This window comes from Stegostoma tigrinum, chromosome 4, assembly GCF_030684315.1.
Source record: "Stegostoma tigrinum isolate sSteTig4 chromosome 4, sSteTig4.hap1, whole genome shotgun sequence".
Classification (NCBI taxonomy): Eukaryota; Metazoa; Chordata; class Chondrichthyes; order Orectolobiformes; family Stegostomatidae; genus Stegostoma; species Stegostoma tigrinum.
Genome location: NC_081357.1, coordinates 113448905 through 113466521, shown reverse-complemented (window position 1 = coordinate 113466521; position 17617 = coordinate 113448905). Strand labels below are relative to the sequence as shown.

At 40.9% G+C, this 17617-nt stretch overlaps 1 protein-coding gene across 5 annotated transcripts in view; it reads right to left on the bottom strand.

The window, feature by feature from the left end:
* Positions 1–17617, bottom strand: part of LOC125452793 (probable E3 ubiquitin-protein ligase RNF144A-A) — an 82889-nt gene that overhangs the window by 62841 nt on the left and 2431 nt on the right. For 3 of the 5 annotated variants that reach the window (XM_048531650.2, XM_048531645.2, XM_048531647.2), the window contains exon 2: positions 6871–7001. The exons of 1 other annotated variant lie outside the window; for it this stretch is intronic. The gene's annotated coding sequence lies outside the window, so the exon portion shown is untranslated. The remainder of the gene's footprint in view (positions 1–6870; positions 7002–17617) is intronic. One more of the 5 variants, XM_048531646.2, reaches the window with a different exon arrangement.

Below are 17617 nucleotides of genomic sequence, written 5' to 3'. Positions count from 1 at the left end.
ATGAAGTTAAAAGTTAAACATCATAGTGCTTTTTAGCGTTAAGTAAAATAAAGCAGAAAGTTCATTAGTCTTTTTTAAGTGCTTAGCCATGCTGAGCTCGCACTTCCTACAAGGGCTCAAGCTCCTCCACTTTGACTTATTCTCTGGGAGACCTCAGGCTTCCTTGCTCTTGCTATTATTGCAGATGCCAGGGGACATCCTCACCGCCACGTTGGGCTCACTCTTCCCGCACTGGACTCCCATCTACAACTGTTTAAATCTCAATCTGGGCTCCCAGGCATCGCCATGCTCTGGACCTGACAGGGCTGCCATGCTGCCTCCACGACCAAGCTCTCTTCAGAAGATAAGTTCAATCTCCCCGTGTTTGCGGCCACCGCAGGTGCTTGGGGGGGTGGGAGACCATCTTGCACCATCTCGTTAGGCTCGCTCTGCTCGCGATGGCTCACTCTCCTCCGCACTAATCTCCTCCACACTACACCTTGGACAGGGCAGCAGAGTGGTGACACTGATTGGCCGATGTGGGGAATATCTGCATCAGGCAGTCACTGTTTCCAGAAGGTGGTTTGTGGAGGAGTTGTTGTCAAGTGACAGTTCAACCCCAAACACTTCTTCAGTGTTTCCCTCCCTAGGTCCTCCTCTAACCAAAAAAAAATCCACACAGCCACTGTGAGGGCAAGAAGCAAAGGGAAAGGCAATGCTAGATTGCCTGTAGTGTGTTCAGGGATATGTAGATTAGGGGGATGGGTCTGGCTGGGATTCTCTGAGGGTCAGGGTGGGCCTATTGGGCCGAAGGGCCTGTTTCCACATTGTAGGGATTCTATGATGTAACGTGGCTACACAGATCTCCTTCGCGCTCCACAGAAGGTATGTTGATTGAAGTAAGCAAACAGTGCAAGAAGGAAACAATGTAAAAGTGAACAGAGGAGTGAGCGCCGGGCAGGAGGCCTCACACTGCACACCTCACTCTCCATTGCCATCTGGTATTAAACTTCATCCTTGGACTACTGAGGTGAGATTAAGTAATCATGAGGGCAATAATGAGTGACAAGCCCTGTTCATGGGCCTCTCACTGCTCACTCATGAAAATCTCACTTTGACATCCAACACTTGTTTATAAACAGGGCTTTATTGTTTTTGAAGTTGAAAAGGGCCTCGAAGACTTCTCATTAGGTTTTCCCAAATTCCCTACCAAAGCCCATACTGTGCTGGGGATGGGAAGATTCTGCACGTAGAGATGTTTCCTCTTTCAGGGGTCTAAAACAGGAAATGTAAATCCAAGATAATCAGGGAGTTCAGGAGGAAGCTCCTTACCCAAAGTGCAGTGAGACTGTAGAGCTTGCTATGACATGGCGTACTTGAAGGGTTTTATATTTTATGACTGTGATCGAGGTCGAAACTATTTAACAGAATGTAGTCAATTACAAGGGAGGTGTTTGAGTGAAAATATGGAATAAACTAGTGAGGAGAAAAATAAACAAGAGACTGACTCAACTATTTAAAGATGCACGCACAACAGAGACAGAGATACAAATTATTCAGTTCCAAATGCCGTATTACATCTTAGAAAACAAAATGTGGTGTCAACCATTTCTTCCCTCCGCAAACTCAGTCTACAAGTTACAACAGAAACATAGAAAATAGGTGCCGGAGCAGGCCATTCAGCCCTTTGAGCCTGCATCACTATTCAATACGATCATGCAATCTCAGTATCCCATTTTTGCTTTCTCCCCCTACCCCTTGATCAATTTAGCCAGAAGGGCCACATATAGCTCCCTCCTGAATATATCCAACGACCTGGCTCCGACAGCTTTCTGTGGGAGAGAATTCCACAGATTCACAACTCTCTGAGTGAAGAAATTCTTCCTCATGTCAGTCCCGAATGTCTTACTCTTTATTCTTAGACTGTGACCCTTAGTTCTGGACTTCCCCAACATCAGGAACATTCTCTCCACATCTAGTCTATCCAGTCACAGCAGGATTTATATATTTATATGAGATCCTCCCTCATTCTTTGAAATTCTAGTGGGTACAAGCCCAGTCAATCCAGTCTTTCTTCATACGTCAGTCCTGCCATCCTGGGAATCAGTCTGGTGAACCTTTACTGGGGTCCCTCAATAACAAGAATGTCCTTCCTCAGGCTAGGAGACCAAAACTGCACACAATACTCATACAGGTGAGGCAACGCCTTGAGTGCAGCAAGACATCCTTACTCCGATATTCAAATCCTCTTGCTATGAAGGACAGCGTGCCATTAAGTTTCCTCACTGCCTGCTGCACCTGCATGCCAACCTTGAGCAACTGTTCCACAATGAAACCCAGATCTTGTTGCACCTCACCTTTCTCTAAACTGCCACCACTCAGATAATAATCTGCCTCCCTGTTATTGTGACCAAAGTGGATAATCTCACATTTGCACACATGATACTGTATTTGCCCACTCAGCTAGTCTGTCCAAGTCACCCTGCAGCCTCTTAGCATTCTCCTTTCAGCAGACACTGCCACCCAGCTCAGTGTCATCTGCAAATTTGGAGATAAGGCATTCAATTCCTTTGTCCATATGATTAATGTGTATTGTGAACACCTGGGGTCACAGCACTGAACCCTGTGGTACCTTACCTGGCACTGCCAGCCGCTCTGAAAAGGATTTCAACGCTGGTTCCTTTCGGCCAACCAGTTCTCCACCCACATCACACACTGCCTCCAAAGCCATGAGCTTTAATTTTCCTTACTAATCTCTTGTGTGGAACCTTGTTATAAGCCTTTTGAAAGTCTAGATCCTCAACATCTACTGATTCACCTTTGTCCACTCGGTTGATCGCATCCTCAAAAATTCCTGAAGATTTGTCAAGCATAATTTCCCTTTAGTGAATCCATGCTGACTAGGACTGAATGTGTAAAAACCAAAAGAACTGTGGATGCTGTACATCAGGGATAAAAACAAAGTTGCTGGAAAAGCTCAGCAGGTCTGGCACCATCTGTGGAGGAGAAAACAGAGTTAACGTTTCGGGTCCGGTGACCCTTCCTCAGAACTGATTGTGGCTGGGAAACTGTCAGTTTATATGTAGAAAATAGGGAGGTGGGTGGGATAGGGAGTAAATGATACGATAGAGCCCGAAGAGAGAGAAAGACGGTTGGACAGACAAGCGAGTTGCTAATGATCAGGCTGGGAGGGTGAATAGTTATAGATGGGGACTGTTAGTGACTAACAACAGGGAGTATGTAATGGCAGGCTGTGTGGTAACAAGGCCTGGTGTGTGGGGTGGGGGAGCTGGGACATGGGAGAGTTAAGGCTCTAAAATTATTGAAATCAATATTGAGTCCAGAGGGCTGTAGGGTCCCCAAGCGGAAAATGAGGTATTGTTCCTCCAGCTTGCATTGGGTTTCACTGGAACACTGTAGCAAGCCAGAGAGAGATGTTGGCTGGAGAGCAGGGTGGTGTATTGAAGTGGAAGGCAACAGGTAGCTCAGGGTCTTTTTTGTGAGCAGAACGCAGATGTTCTGCGAAGCAGTCGCCAAGTCTACGCTTCGTTTCCCCAAAGTAGAGGAGACCACATTGTGAGCAGCGAATGCAGTAGACCAGACTCTTGCGAGTGCAGGTGAAGTGTGGCTTCACCTGGAGGGTATGTTTGGGCCCAGGGATAGTGAACTGAATCTGTCATCGCTTTCCAAATGCTCAGTCATGACATCCTTAATAACTGACTCCAGCATTTTCCCCAGCACTGACATCAGGCCAACTAGCCTATAATTTCCCCTTTTCTCTCTCCCACCTTTTCTAAAGAGTGGTGTAACATTAGTTACCTTTCAGTCCACTGGAACTCTTCCAGACTTTACAGAATGCTGGGAAATGACCAGCAATGCATCTGCCATTTCTAGGGCCACTTCATTAAGTACTCTGGGATGCAGAGCATCAGGCCTTGGGGACTGATCAGGCTTTAATCCCCTCAATTTCCCCAAAACCATTTCTTGAATAATAAGGATTTGCTTCAGTTGCTCCTTCATGCTTAACTCTCTGTCCTGAAGGGAAAGAACTTTGCCATGGACATTGCACTCTGCAGCCAGCACTGAATTTCAATAAAGATTTAATCAGGAAACTTAATAGTTTTGATCACCGGTAGGAAAGTACATAGTTGTAACATTATAATATAACCTCATCAATGGTCTGCATGCCAATAACTTCAAATATTGACAGGTACTGCAGATATTTCCAGTATTTCTGCTTTCTCTCAATATTTGTTGTATGTTCTATCGCATTTTGACCCACATCTGAAGGCTGTCAGTATTGGATGTGATTTCCAACATGCTAATTTAATTGTACATCATGTTAGAATGTTGAGCTCTGGAAAATAATAAGCCTATATTTAATTTGGTAAAATGCATACATTTTACAAGGGCTTGGTGATAAAGCAGCGTGCCATAATGCATTATTTTACTTACTCTGTTCGTCAGGCAAATTATTCTTCAAAATTAAACTTTTATTTGGGAATATCTAACACATACAAATCTCAACAAAGGACTGACTGGACAAAAACAGCTCGATTTTTCCATTTGTAACTTTATCTAACAAACTGTGAATTCTTATCATACTCTAATTAAAATGGAGATGTGCACTGACTTAGTAAATTGCCCTTAGGAAATATAATGCAAAAAACAAACGCTTTGCGCTCAAGTCAATTAACAAGAAAGGATCACAAGGAGTGCAATGTGATGGCGCTTCAAAAATCATCTGTTGGCCATGAAGCATTTCTGATGTGACTATGGATTTATTTACCTAATAAACAAATAATTTATCCTTTCATTTATGTTTATCAGCACAGGGCCAGAAGTCTTGAATGTCTTGTTCGGCCTCACTTGAGTAGTGCACTGGAAATCAAGCCTGTTACTACTCCCAGAGTCGTCACAAAAGTTAAAGGTTTTTTTTTAAAATGCAAAATTCTGCAATTTACTTGACTTTTGGCTCCAGGGGGTTAACAGAAAACATGCATGGTTGCTATACTTTACAAGCATTACTATTTATTATAAATAGGTGGGCAAGGTGGGTCAGTGGTTAGCGCTGCTGCCTCACAGTGCCAGGGACTTGGGTTTGATTCCACCCTCAGGTGACTGTGTGGAGTCTGCACATGTTCCCCATGTCTGTGCAGGTTTCCTCCAGGTGCTCTGGTTTCCTCCCACAGTCCAAAGATGTTCAGGTTTGGTGGATTGCCCATAGTATCCAGGGATGTGTACTCTAGGTGGGGTAGCCATGGGAAATGTTACATCGATAGGGTGGGGGTTGGTGGGTCTGACTGGGATGCTCTTCAACTGGTGTGGACCATAAGAGCCAAATTGCCTGCTTCCACACTGCAAGGATTTTATGAAATAGACCTCACAGGCATCAATTATGAGCTGTTGTCACATAACGCTACTAGGTAAAGCTGTAGCCCCTAATGAACTTCCACATACAACAGAAACAGAAGGGGGAAAACAAATGGGTGCGTTGGGCAGACGGAAGGAGTAGGAAGACAATTCGGTGGCCCTTAGTGCACATAGCTTGCTGATCAGAACACAGCTCCTTTGTCTTCCTTCACCAGATGTTTTCACTTGTTTTAGGAGACACGGGATGACTGGTTCACACCATATAAAAAGTCACTGGCACATCAAGTAAAAGTCACAGCTTCCAGCAACTGCTGAAGGAAAAATAAATGGATTTTCTTCAGGAGTAGCTGTTTTTACCGTAGAGAACAGGGACCATTTCTGAGTTTGTGGAGATCTGATGGTTTCTCCACATCTTGTTCACAACCCCAACCTGCTTAGCTATGTGGGAACCAGTCATGTAGTTGCTGGCAAGCAAAAGGCCTTTTCCATCAATTACTGGTCACTAGTTCACAGAGAATTAGCTACATTTTGCCGACTGATTCTCCATTTTTGCAAACCATTTACTGCTGCTTGAACTGGAAGATGTATGAACAGGACTTACAATGACTGACAGATTACTTGCTTTCAAAAACAGCAGTAATCTTTCAGAATCATAGAATCCCTATTGTGGAAAAAAAGGCATTTTGGCCCATCGGGTCTGCTGCCTTCCGGACGGCATCCCACCCAAGCCCAGGCTCCCATCCTAGCCCTTATTTACGATAATTAACCCACCCAACCTGGGTCATCACTGGACATATCACTGGGCACTATTAGGTGTTTTAGTATGGACAATCCACCTATCCTGCACATCCTCGGACTGTGGGAGGAAACTGGAGCATCTGGAGGAAACCCACGCACACATGGGGAGAACATGCAGTCTCCATGTAGACAGTGACCCGAGGCTGGAATTGGAGCAGAGACTCTGGTGCTGTGGAGTGGCAGTGCTGACCACTGTGCCATCGAGCTGCCCAGAAACCTTTGGTTTTGGAAACAATTCTTTAGCTTTTTTCTGTCCACAATTTGAAAAGTCCTTTGAATTATGACATAATTTCAATAATAAAGTTACATCTTTTGAGTATACAGTAGCCAGAAGTTAACTGCTGAAGATTTAATTGTAAATGTACAATAGAAATGATATCATCACTTCAGAACAGTTTTATGTAAAACAATAAATTGCAAGAAGCCAAAAAAAATGTCTACAACAAACTAAACAAGGAAATGTTTAATTTTTTTTCCCTATTCTGAAAATTGTGAATACAGACTATGTCTGTGGATTCTTTCAGTTCTCAGTAGAACTGAATTGCTCTACACAACAGGAAAGCTGTAAAGGGACAAAATGCATGCAAAAGATTTAAACCTAAGGAGCCATCATACTGTCACACTCTAAACTGGCTAAGGATCTCAAGTGGAATACACTGAATGAAAAGAGCGACTGTTCACAATCAATAGTCACAAAAAAGCTTGCAAGAGAAGCATTACCTCTTCGTTGATTATTGAATAACTTCCTTCCAATATATGACAGAGACGTACAGTAGGATGCTGAGACGCTGATCCATTCCACACAGTCTTTGTGTACTGTTTAGTTATTCAAAGGGACTGTTCCATCACTGCTGCATGAGAAATATGTACATAAGAACATATCTTGGGAAGGAAGGGCTATTCAGGCTACCAAGCCCATGCTTTCATTGATCTCATGTGCTATCCCTAATATATTATATGGTAACCTACTTAGTTAGATTCCTTCAAGAAAATTTCTCCCAAAGATAATCTATGAAAGTGCCAGTTTATTGAGCTATCAATCTTCATTCTTTAACCCGCTGGCAAACCTTTGAATAAAATTGACAGTAAATGCCAGTAGTACACAAATCATTGCATTTCATCAATATTTCATCACTGTAGTATTCTGATGACTTGTGGGTACATTAATACAAATATTTCTCCAATTTCTCAATGAATTAAACAACATAATGTTAAAGTGTGGTTGCTCTGCTGATCCATTATTCCATATAGAAAAACCATTAAGATAGTGGAAACAGTTCCTGCATGATGTACTAGGAAGCTGTTGGTCACCCTGATTCTCATCCAAGGGCTAATTTTAAGGCAACATACGCTTGCTAACCTAAGTTGACTCCTAATTCAACAATACCTCAATTTCAGAACTTTTATCCTTGGTTTCATATCTTTCCAGATGTAAGAATCATTCTAATTTGATTGCAAAAGACGTCCATGTGCAGAAAATAACCTACCCCATGAAAATAATATGATAGAACTCTTTTGCACTAGCAAATAATAATGGAGCTATAAGCACTGGGTATTTACTGGCATGTATTCCAAGTTGATTTAGCTTCCTCGATTATCACAGTGCCTTTATGTTGTGTTCACTGCAGAATTTCAGGAAGTGTGGAAAACCCTTGGAAAAACATCACAGTTAAGACGCTTGTGTGCGTGCAGCTTGGAATGTACCATGCAGACTTCATTTTAGGTTAAATACTGTGCATGCATTGCCAGCCACAAGAATTTAATGGTACTGTGCAGTGAGAAAAACTGGCCATGCACAATCTCAAATTTTTACATGAAATATTGCTGTAAACCCAACAGTGAACTGGAGTGCATTGAAATGGTGCTCTGACAACTCACCTGTCCTTAAGGAGTAGTGCACAATGTGGAAATCAGCACACTAAAACTGGCTTCCCAACGTATGTCAATTTCATCTATCATCCACTTGCAGTGCTCCAGCAAATTAAAATTCCACATGTTATTTCTGCAAATCAGTTTTAATTGTTTTGTGGTAACTAAGACTAATTACATAATTAAAAAGTGTGCTTGCTCTGTAATGGGCAAGCACTCATCTTTTGTGGTAAATTTAATCCCTATTGACCATATTATTACAGGGACTTCACACACTTCAATACATTTAAATAGGGAGTCAAACGGAAAGATGATAATTTCCTGAAGCATCGACACTGCAGCTTCAGGCTCTCTATGTTTAACTGATCATGTTAAGTTGTTTTTCACTTTAAGTATACATATCAGTGATCACTCTTAGTCTCTCCTTTATTTTTACAGTAACTTTGAGCCTGTGACTCTATATAACAAGGACGTTGAAACATTTTGCATTGGACTCTGACTGTCTGGAATTAATACTTCAGATGGAGTATTCAAGGGTATCTTCGGATAACATGATTTGGCTTTTCAGGGGTGCCTCTGCAGGACATAAATATTGTGCATTTTGGAGGTCATTGAGCACCTCTGCATCGAATATTCCACTAGATTATAGTCTTCAATTGTCAAATATTGGCGAGCACGGTAGCTCAGTGGTTTGCACTGCTGCCTCACAGTACCAAGGACCCGGGTTTGATTCCAGCCTTGGGCAATTGTCTGTGTGGAGTTTGCACATTCTCCTACATTAGAGTGGATTTCCTCCAGGTAGTCTGGTTTCCTCCCTTAGTCCAAAAATGTTAGGTGGACTGACCATACTAAATTGCCCAGAGTGTTCAGGGATGTGCAGGCTAGGTGAATTAGCCATGGGGAATGTGGAGTTAATAGGGATGGAGTGGTGGGGGGGGGTTTGGGTCTGGGTGGGATGCTCTTCTGCGGGTTGGTGTGTACTCAAATGACCAGAAGGCCTGCTTCCACCTTATCGGGATTCAATGATGCTAACAACTGCTTTTTTTTGAAGTTACATAAAACAGGATAATCCAAGACATATATGTCAGTACACCCACAGTGATGCACACTTTAAAGTATGTAAACCATCAAACAGTGGGCAATTTCTATTTCTTTCTTACAGGGTAAACAGAACTTTGTCTTTAATAATGCAGTTATTTAAGCACCCAAGATTAAGGAGGTGAGCAATCCAGATTTATGGCTGTGTGCTTTTAAAACTGCTGCTTTCAGGATTATTTTTTCAGGTAACTGCATTATCTTTGGCATCAGCAGCTTTTAGGATTGTGTCAAAATCAGCCAAATGCTGAATTTGCTCTCTCAGAAACCAATGGCATTTACAATTGGAACTGGTTTAAAGCTTTCAGGCTCTCTGTTACATACATGTCAGCTCCAGCAATTTTGTATAAAGACACCATTAATAGAGTAGCTGTTAGAGAAATTGCCTAATTCCGCTTCTGAGCTTGCAAAATGTGCTAGTCATAAAGTCGTTCCTGAAGTGCAGAACTTGCCAGTAGGCTTCAGCTCAAGCCTGTGGTTGACTCAATTTCTTTCCCCTTCAAATTCTGAAGCTTGCAGTATTGAGTGAAATATTGCAAACAGTTTTCAGTCACAGCAATCTTCCTAATTAGGGCCCTTATAGAAATTCCTAACTGTGCTAAAACCTAAATACACTTGTGTATCCTTGCAAGGGGGTGGCATGGTGGCTCAGTGGTTAGCACTGCAGCCTCAGAGCAGCAGGGAGGCAGGTTCGATTCCACCCTCAGGCAAATGTCTGTGCGGAGTTTGCACATTCTCCCTGTGTCTGCGTGGGTTTTCTCTGGGTGCTCCAGTTTCTTCCCACAGTCCAAAAATGTGCAGGCTAGGTGGATTGGCCATGCTAAATTGCCTGTAGTGTTCAGGGCGTGTGGGTTGTAGGGGAATGGGTCTGGGTGGGATGCTCCAAGGGGCATTGTGGACTTGTTGGGCCAAAGGGCCTGTTTCCACACTGTAGGAAATCTAATCTACTATTACAGTGAAAATTACTTTTTAACTTCTGCAAACAGACAAGAAGCAATTTCTATAAAATATTTTACAGTAATTGCTCTTCCTACACTCCCCCACTATCAGCCATCAGTGGGTCTTGAGTGGCTCATTTGAGATTGGGCAATTGAATTATAACAATTTCTCTCTGTGTCAGTGACTGTGAAGTACTGCATTTCAGCATGCTCAAGATGATAGGAGATTGTCATTTTGCCTACTAACCTTTCTGCTTCAACAGGCAATGTACAATTTGCTGGACTTCATCTAATTTAGTTGACTTGTAGCAAGTGTGAGAAAAATGAATAATCACAGGCAAAACAAAGCCTTGAAATTCTCCTTCTAAATTAAAGTAACAGAACCCCATAGGATATATCGATACAAAGTTGCAATCTGTATCATTTAATTCTGACCAGTTTCATTCCCCAGGTAAAAGTATTTTCTTAATTATTAAAGATTCATAGCTTTAGAGAGAGTTTGATTGACATTAACACGTACTTTCCGAACAACACTGTACTTGAAGGGGCACAGACAGGAAACCAAACATTATCGCAGAAGGCAAATGAACTGGAGATGTAATAAAATGTTGGGACAATGAATTTCCTGATTATTTATGCTTCATCTGATCTAAAGACACTGCCTGATGCTGGATTATAGTAATGAGTGGTAGTTCTTTGGTCTGTTACTTAAATGCAAATTCCTGTATGGTCTGTTAGATTGTGGGGTCAGAGTGAAACCCAAGACACAAGGTATTTCCTGCAACCTTTTATATCTTCCTTGGACCCATCTTTCATGAGGCTATAACTCACTTTCCCCTTCACCATCATAACTTTTCTCAATTGACTCTCCTGCTCTCTACTGCATCACAGACACTCCTTTTTGTCATTTGCCCATCTCTGTGCTTCACAAAAAGTGAAAATCATTGAGTTATAGTTTTTAAAAAAATCCTTTCATTGGGCCGTGAAAACATCACCGACAAAGCCAGCATTAAATGCTGATCACTAACCACCCTTAAGAAGACAGAAGTGAGACACAGTTTGAACTGTTGAAGCTCATCTGGTCTACATGGAAATTCATAAAATTATGAGGGGTACAGACAGAGTTAAAGATGAGGGGTTTCAAGACTAGGAGACACATATTTAAAGTGAGACGACAGGGATTTAAAAAAAGACGAGGGGCAATTTTTTTTAATACAGAGCCTGAGGAAGTGGTGGAAGTGGGTACAATTACAACATTTAAAACGAAGTGGAGGTGCCAGTGTTGCACTGAGGTGGACATGGTCAGAAATCACACAACACCAGGTTATAGTCCACCAGGTTTATTTGAAATCACAAGCTTTTGGAGCACTGCCACTTTCTTGTTTGGAAGAAAGCTCCAGAAAGTTTTTACTCACTAACAGTGAAGGAATGGCAATATAGTGCTACTGAAGATGTCAGTGACTGGAGGGCAGATTGTAGGTGGTGCTCCTGTGTGTTTACTGCACTTGCCCTTTAAGCAGTACGCATTGTGGATTTGGAAGGTGCTGTCAACAGAAACGTGGATGCTCTAAAGCAACTCACTTAAGGTACGAAAAGCAACCACTATGCATCTAATGACAGCAGAATGAATGCTTAAGGTAGTGGATCAGGCACAGACGGTGTAGGTTAATGAAGTTCGCAACTTTTTCCTAGACTGTGTGGAGCTTCTAGACTGCTGTTGAGGGTGCACTCATTCAGAGAAGCAGAGTGTCTTTCTTCACACTACTGATTTGTTGATGATGAACTGCTTTTGAAAGCCAGGAGGGGAGTTACTCCCTGCAGAGTTCCCAGCCTTTGACATGCTCTTGCGGCCAAAGTATTTAAAAAGCTGGCCCAATTCAGTCCCTGCTCAATGATATCCTGGGATCTTGCCAGGGGGCAGAGGGAATTCAAAGGTGCTATGGCCTTGAATGTAATGGTTAGAATCTCTATGATTGGAAATGATCACTGCCTGGCATTTCTCTGGTTCAAATGTTACTTGCCTTATGTTGTCCAGATCTTGGTGCAGATAGTCACAGATTGCTTCAGTAGTGGGTCAGGTCTGATTGGTACTGAACACTGCAATCATCTGGAAACATCTTCACCTCTGATCTAATGATAGAGGGAAGGCAATTAATGAAACAGCTGAAGATATTTGACCCCACGACACTATGCTGAGAATCTCTGCGGGAGCTCCTAAGCCCCCAACAATTACTACCATCTACAGTACTAAGTATGACGCAAAACAGTGAAGTTTCCCCACTAATTCTCATTGGATTAAAGTTTATTCGTGCTTTATGATCCTATACTCTGTCAAGATCTTGATGTCAAGGTGAGTCACTCCAACCTTATCTCTGGAACTCAGCTCTTTTGTTTATGTTTCAACCAAGGCTGTAAATAAGGTCATTGATCGGTAACATTAATTCTATATACTATTACCACAGATACTGCTTGACCTGTTGCCATTTCTACAATTTTATGTGTTAATTACACAATTTTTCTGAGTAACAGTAACTCGCATATTTAAAATTGAAACAACATGTTTTCAGCTTTACATTCAAAATTTCATTCCTCCAGCATTAAGTTAGTAGACTCCCTTTCCTGCCACTCTTTTCACATTTTTTCTAAATATCATTGCTTTATTTTACACAATCCAACAGTGGCATTGAGCACAGACTGGTCATACTAGTAGATTGTCTAGAATAGGTGTTCTCTCTGAGCATCATGGCCTGTAAGGATCTGTGAGAAAGTTTCACCAGGGGTGTTAAAAGTAACCCAAAGAAACGCAAATGTTAATTGCTGTCTCAATCTGCCACCTTTTTGGTCAATAACCTTTGTATAACTTCCTCTTGGTGTTGCTACGCAGCTTATATCAACTGTCCAACCAGAACAGTTTTACAGGTGGGATGAGGTCAGGGGCTGTCACTGTGCATCAGGCACTGCCAAATAAGGCATAAGATGCTCAGGGAGGTACAGAAAGACTTGTACAGCATTCAGGTTATCAACAGCAAAGTCAAATTATAATGGATTTCCACATATCAACATCTATTAGCCAAAGACAGATACAAGTCTTGTTAAACTGTTACTCAGCATCAGCAATATGTTTCACATTAATAAGTAAAACATAAATAATACATAGTTGGTGAGCATACCAACTTTTATGTAGAAAAAAATTTACATAAGTTTGTGTTATGCTATACCAGATGAGTGGAACTTCTATGATACAAGAATGGGCCCTCCGAAGCAAAATGTTTCTGATTTGGAAACTCTAAATTCAGACTGCTAATACTTTAACTTATGCAAGTGAAATCTTGTATTTCTAACATGTTGAGGTGCTTTATCTTTGGTTTTGGTCTTGTTCAATATCTCTAATAAATTAATAATAGTTTTATCCCAAAGTAAATTCTTACATTTTATTCTATTCTTGCTAGCAATGCTGATACAGGATTATCTTAATGTTCTGAGGAAAATAGGGTAACAAAAAGCGAGGTATATGATCACAAAATCGCTTAACTACTTCACTGTACTGCAATTACCCTGGGATTACAGATAGCAGGGAGTCATGAAGTTAAATTAAGGTAAACAAAAAATAAGCAGACAAGCAAGGAAGAAGCAGCAGGGAATTCTTTTAAAATAAAAGAAATTTAAAAAGTACAGAGCACAGCAAACTCATTCTTAAAAGCAGCTGTCATGAGTAGCATGAAGGAGGTAAGAAATATGTCCAGTATAAACAATAGGTTATACCAAAACACATATTTTTGCTTCAATGAAAATAGAATCAATTTTAGAGTCTTCGCCTTTTGTGTGTATTTTTCTTCCTACAGCAAAGTGAAGAGAGAAACATAATCATAATAGGTCAGCAGGGGTTAATTGTCAGATGATAATCAGCACAAGTTTTGGGTTACACCATAATAATACTTCTGTCTGTCAAATGATATACCTGCTACACTTGTAATTATGCACTAAAACGGCCCTAAAATAAAGATGAATGTGAAACTAGGGAGTAATTTCAAGTGCCTTGCTCAATTTTCAAGCTATTCAATTTCTCTCAAGCAGATGAGAACTGTACTATATATTCCATTATTACACTACTTGCTTCTAGCTAGTTCAGGGAAAGGTTCATTGAAATATTCATTCTTGATATTTAAAACAAAATCAATTTTGTGCAAGCGCTCTATTAAAATGCATGCCATCAAAATTACTGAGAGAAAATTGAGGGGGCGGGAAGGTGAAGATGGGCATGATAAGATTTGTGCAGCAGAAAACGTTGCTCCAGGATATCCCAGGTGATCAGGGTATGTGACAGAGTAAGGCTTAAGGTGTGCAAGCGCCTCAGATAAAGATCAAACACCACTCTAGCATATTTTACATCTTGTGTCAAGAAGTATGACAATAAAGCTTGTGGCTTCAAGAAAATGGTATACCATTCAAGTAACATCTTTCAAGGAGTGTAATTGTGATTTACTTTTAGCTTGATCTATATATAACTTATTATAGTGACGCAGGCTTCACGTACACTTTTAATGTTACACACAGATTGCTACAGGCATAATGTTCAACCAGAATAAATTATGTTCATCACAGTTCAGTGTCAGTAGGTATAGACTTTAAATATCAAACAGCTAGGGTCTTGGCATGAAAATCCAAAACTCACAGCCCAAATCGCTTAATTCTGGTGCTTGTGGAAGAGTTACGTCTAATGTTCTGAAGTAAAACTTCCAGTTTTCCATTTATAATAGAAAGGCATAAAGAGAGGAAAGTAAAGTAGTGAGGAATGAAAATGAGCAAGAAAATTAATTCAATGTTAAGATGTAACCACTTGAACAAAATCAAAGCAAAAAGGAGAGACGGTAAGACAAATGAAATGACCCACTTTGGTGTCAAACAGTAAAATACTATCTTCAATATATTCTGTTAAATAGGTTTAATGCAACAGCACCTTCATTCAATGCAAGTTGTTACGATCTCGATGAGGCCTTTAAGTTTAAAGTTCAGAGAAGTTGCCATCATATCAGTGAGAAAGTTATTGGGGTTACTCGTATTTGTGTAACATTACTGTACAAGAATTAAACACTGCAATTTTCAATAATTAGCTCAACGGCAAGATTACATGCAAGTTGTCATATCAGGCAGTGAATTGCAGATATTTAGGACTCAGTTTCAGATTTTGTCCAAATAACCAGTCACCTTGGTCAATACCCTCTGTACAGCTCCAATAATATATCATAATGCCTATCATTGCCTAATTAGGTCTTTTACAGAAATTTTAACAGTGCCAAAGTGCAAACATTTAATGTTTGACAAGCAACACATTTTTGATTCATGGAGTGGAATTTTCCCTGTGCATAATGCATGAAGAAAACCTTCCACTGTACACCATGCTGCTGTTGAACAGGATTTTTCTTACTGTATGGGTCTCTATGTCTGCTATTTGTAATTGGCATTTCAGCAAAAAAGGAAATAATAATAACTCACAGTGCTACCAACTATAATCCTAAGACTATGATCATAAGAAGGAGACGGAGAAAGCAAAGAAAAACAAGTCCTGGAGAAAATGGGAGATCTCACAGTAGTGCCTTTCAGAATTTTGTTTGGATTACGCTACCCACAGAGATCCAGCTTCAGCTTTCTGTAGGCCAGGCTGCTGGCAATTCAAGAGACAGAAAATCTACTTACAATGCTACCAACTAGTGTCACCTCCGATGCAAACATTTTGCTAATGAAATGCACTTCAGATTATAAATTACCTGTCTCTAATAAAGCTTATGCCAGTGTAGATCCATCATTTTCTGGGGCTCAGAATCTGCTGCTGGCAGTCTGACCTGAGTCTGTGACATGTCTGTGCCATGACGTAAAACTGTATTATAATGCATGTATGAGATACCAGGCTATCACACCACCTGTTCTTGCACAGGCTTTAATTTTATTTAAAACTGTAGAACATGACACATGTCAATTTCCTGTGGTATCACTCACAGAAAGTTGGAAAACGAGCTGTTTAGCAATAATTTGAGATGTTCTTAAAAAACAATGACAGAAAAATATTACATGAGGTTAATAAAATGACTTTTGCTTATATACGGCCTTGCATTACCTAAAAATGTTACAATGAAGTACTTGGAAGTATAGTCATCATTATATTATATGACATGCAAGTGCTATTTTGCCCTATCAATATATCGATAAACAGTAATGAGATAATGATCAGACTAATCTGTTTTGTGGTGTTGCTCGAAGGATAAATATTGGTTAGGATAGTCTCCTGTTCAATCACAGATGTTGCGGTCCTTCTGAGAGGGCAGATGGGACTTCTGTTTAACATTTGATATTACAGCAAATGCTACAAAAGGTGCACCCTATCTTCTAAACATTATTGACAGAAGAGGAGCACTAGGAATAGGAATAGGAATAGATTGGTCAAGCCCTAGAATCTTCTCAGTTCAGTTCGCTCATTATTGAAGTGTAGGTCAATGCTACTTAACTTAAGCTCAACATCACTCAAGAAAAATCCATCCTGGTTCTGCACTCCCACACATTCTTACAGAAATTGAAAAGACATAGGCTTTTGAAATATTTTAGTTCATTTATTCATGGGATTTGGGCATCACTGGCAAGAAAGCATTTATTGCTCATCTGTAACTGCCCTCAGGAAGGTGGATGTGAGATAACTTTTTTGCTGCTGCAGTCTATGCAGTAAAGGTAGTCCCTACAGTGCTGTTAAAGATGAAATTCCTGGATTTTGACCCGGCTGGAATGAAGGAATATTTCTGACAAAGAATGATGTGTGACTTGGAGAGGAACACAGAAATGCCTTCTGTCCTTGTCCTTTTATTTGGATATGTACCTGAAATGCCACAGGACAAGAGCTAAAAATTGGCATTAGGCCAGACAGCTATTTTCCCGCAACACACACAAAGGGCCAAATGGCTTGTTCTGTACCAGAGATGTTTGTCGTGGTTGGGGTCAAGAGTTTAGGAATGCTGTTGAAGGAGCTGCTGCAGTGAGCCTTGTAGGTGGTGCAGATCAACATTGTGCCTGTGAAGAGGGAATGAATGCTTAAAGTGAGGAATGGGCTGTTTTGTTCTAGATGGTTGTTTACCTTGAGTATTTTAAAGTAGGATCATCTGGGTACATTCAGTGCATTCAACTGCACTCCTGACTTCCAGCCTTAAAAGATGTCAAGAAGACTTTGGGGAGTTAAGAGCTGAGTAACATGCTTCAGAACACTGTAGCCACAATATTGTGTCAAAGGTTCTGTTAAGACAGAGTAGCACCTGGGATATTAATGGCAGCGGCTAAAGGTTAAATTTCCATGGTCCTACCAGACAATAGGAATGTTTTCCATTGGAGAAATGATTGGTGGAGATTTAATCTGAAAGTCACCATGCCTCAGGTGAGTGGAAAGATTGAGAACAAAAGACCTTCGTTCTAACCTCAGCCAGTGTGGGGAGATGAACCCATGATAATGGCATTCCTCTGCATCACACATCAGCCAATTGAGCTAACCATGCCCCCAAATGTCAGGTGGAAGTGCTTACATTTTCTCT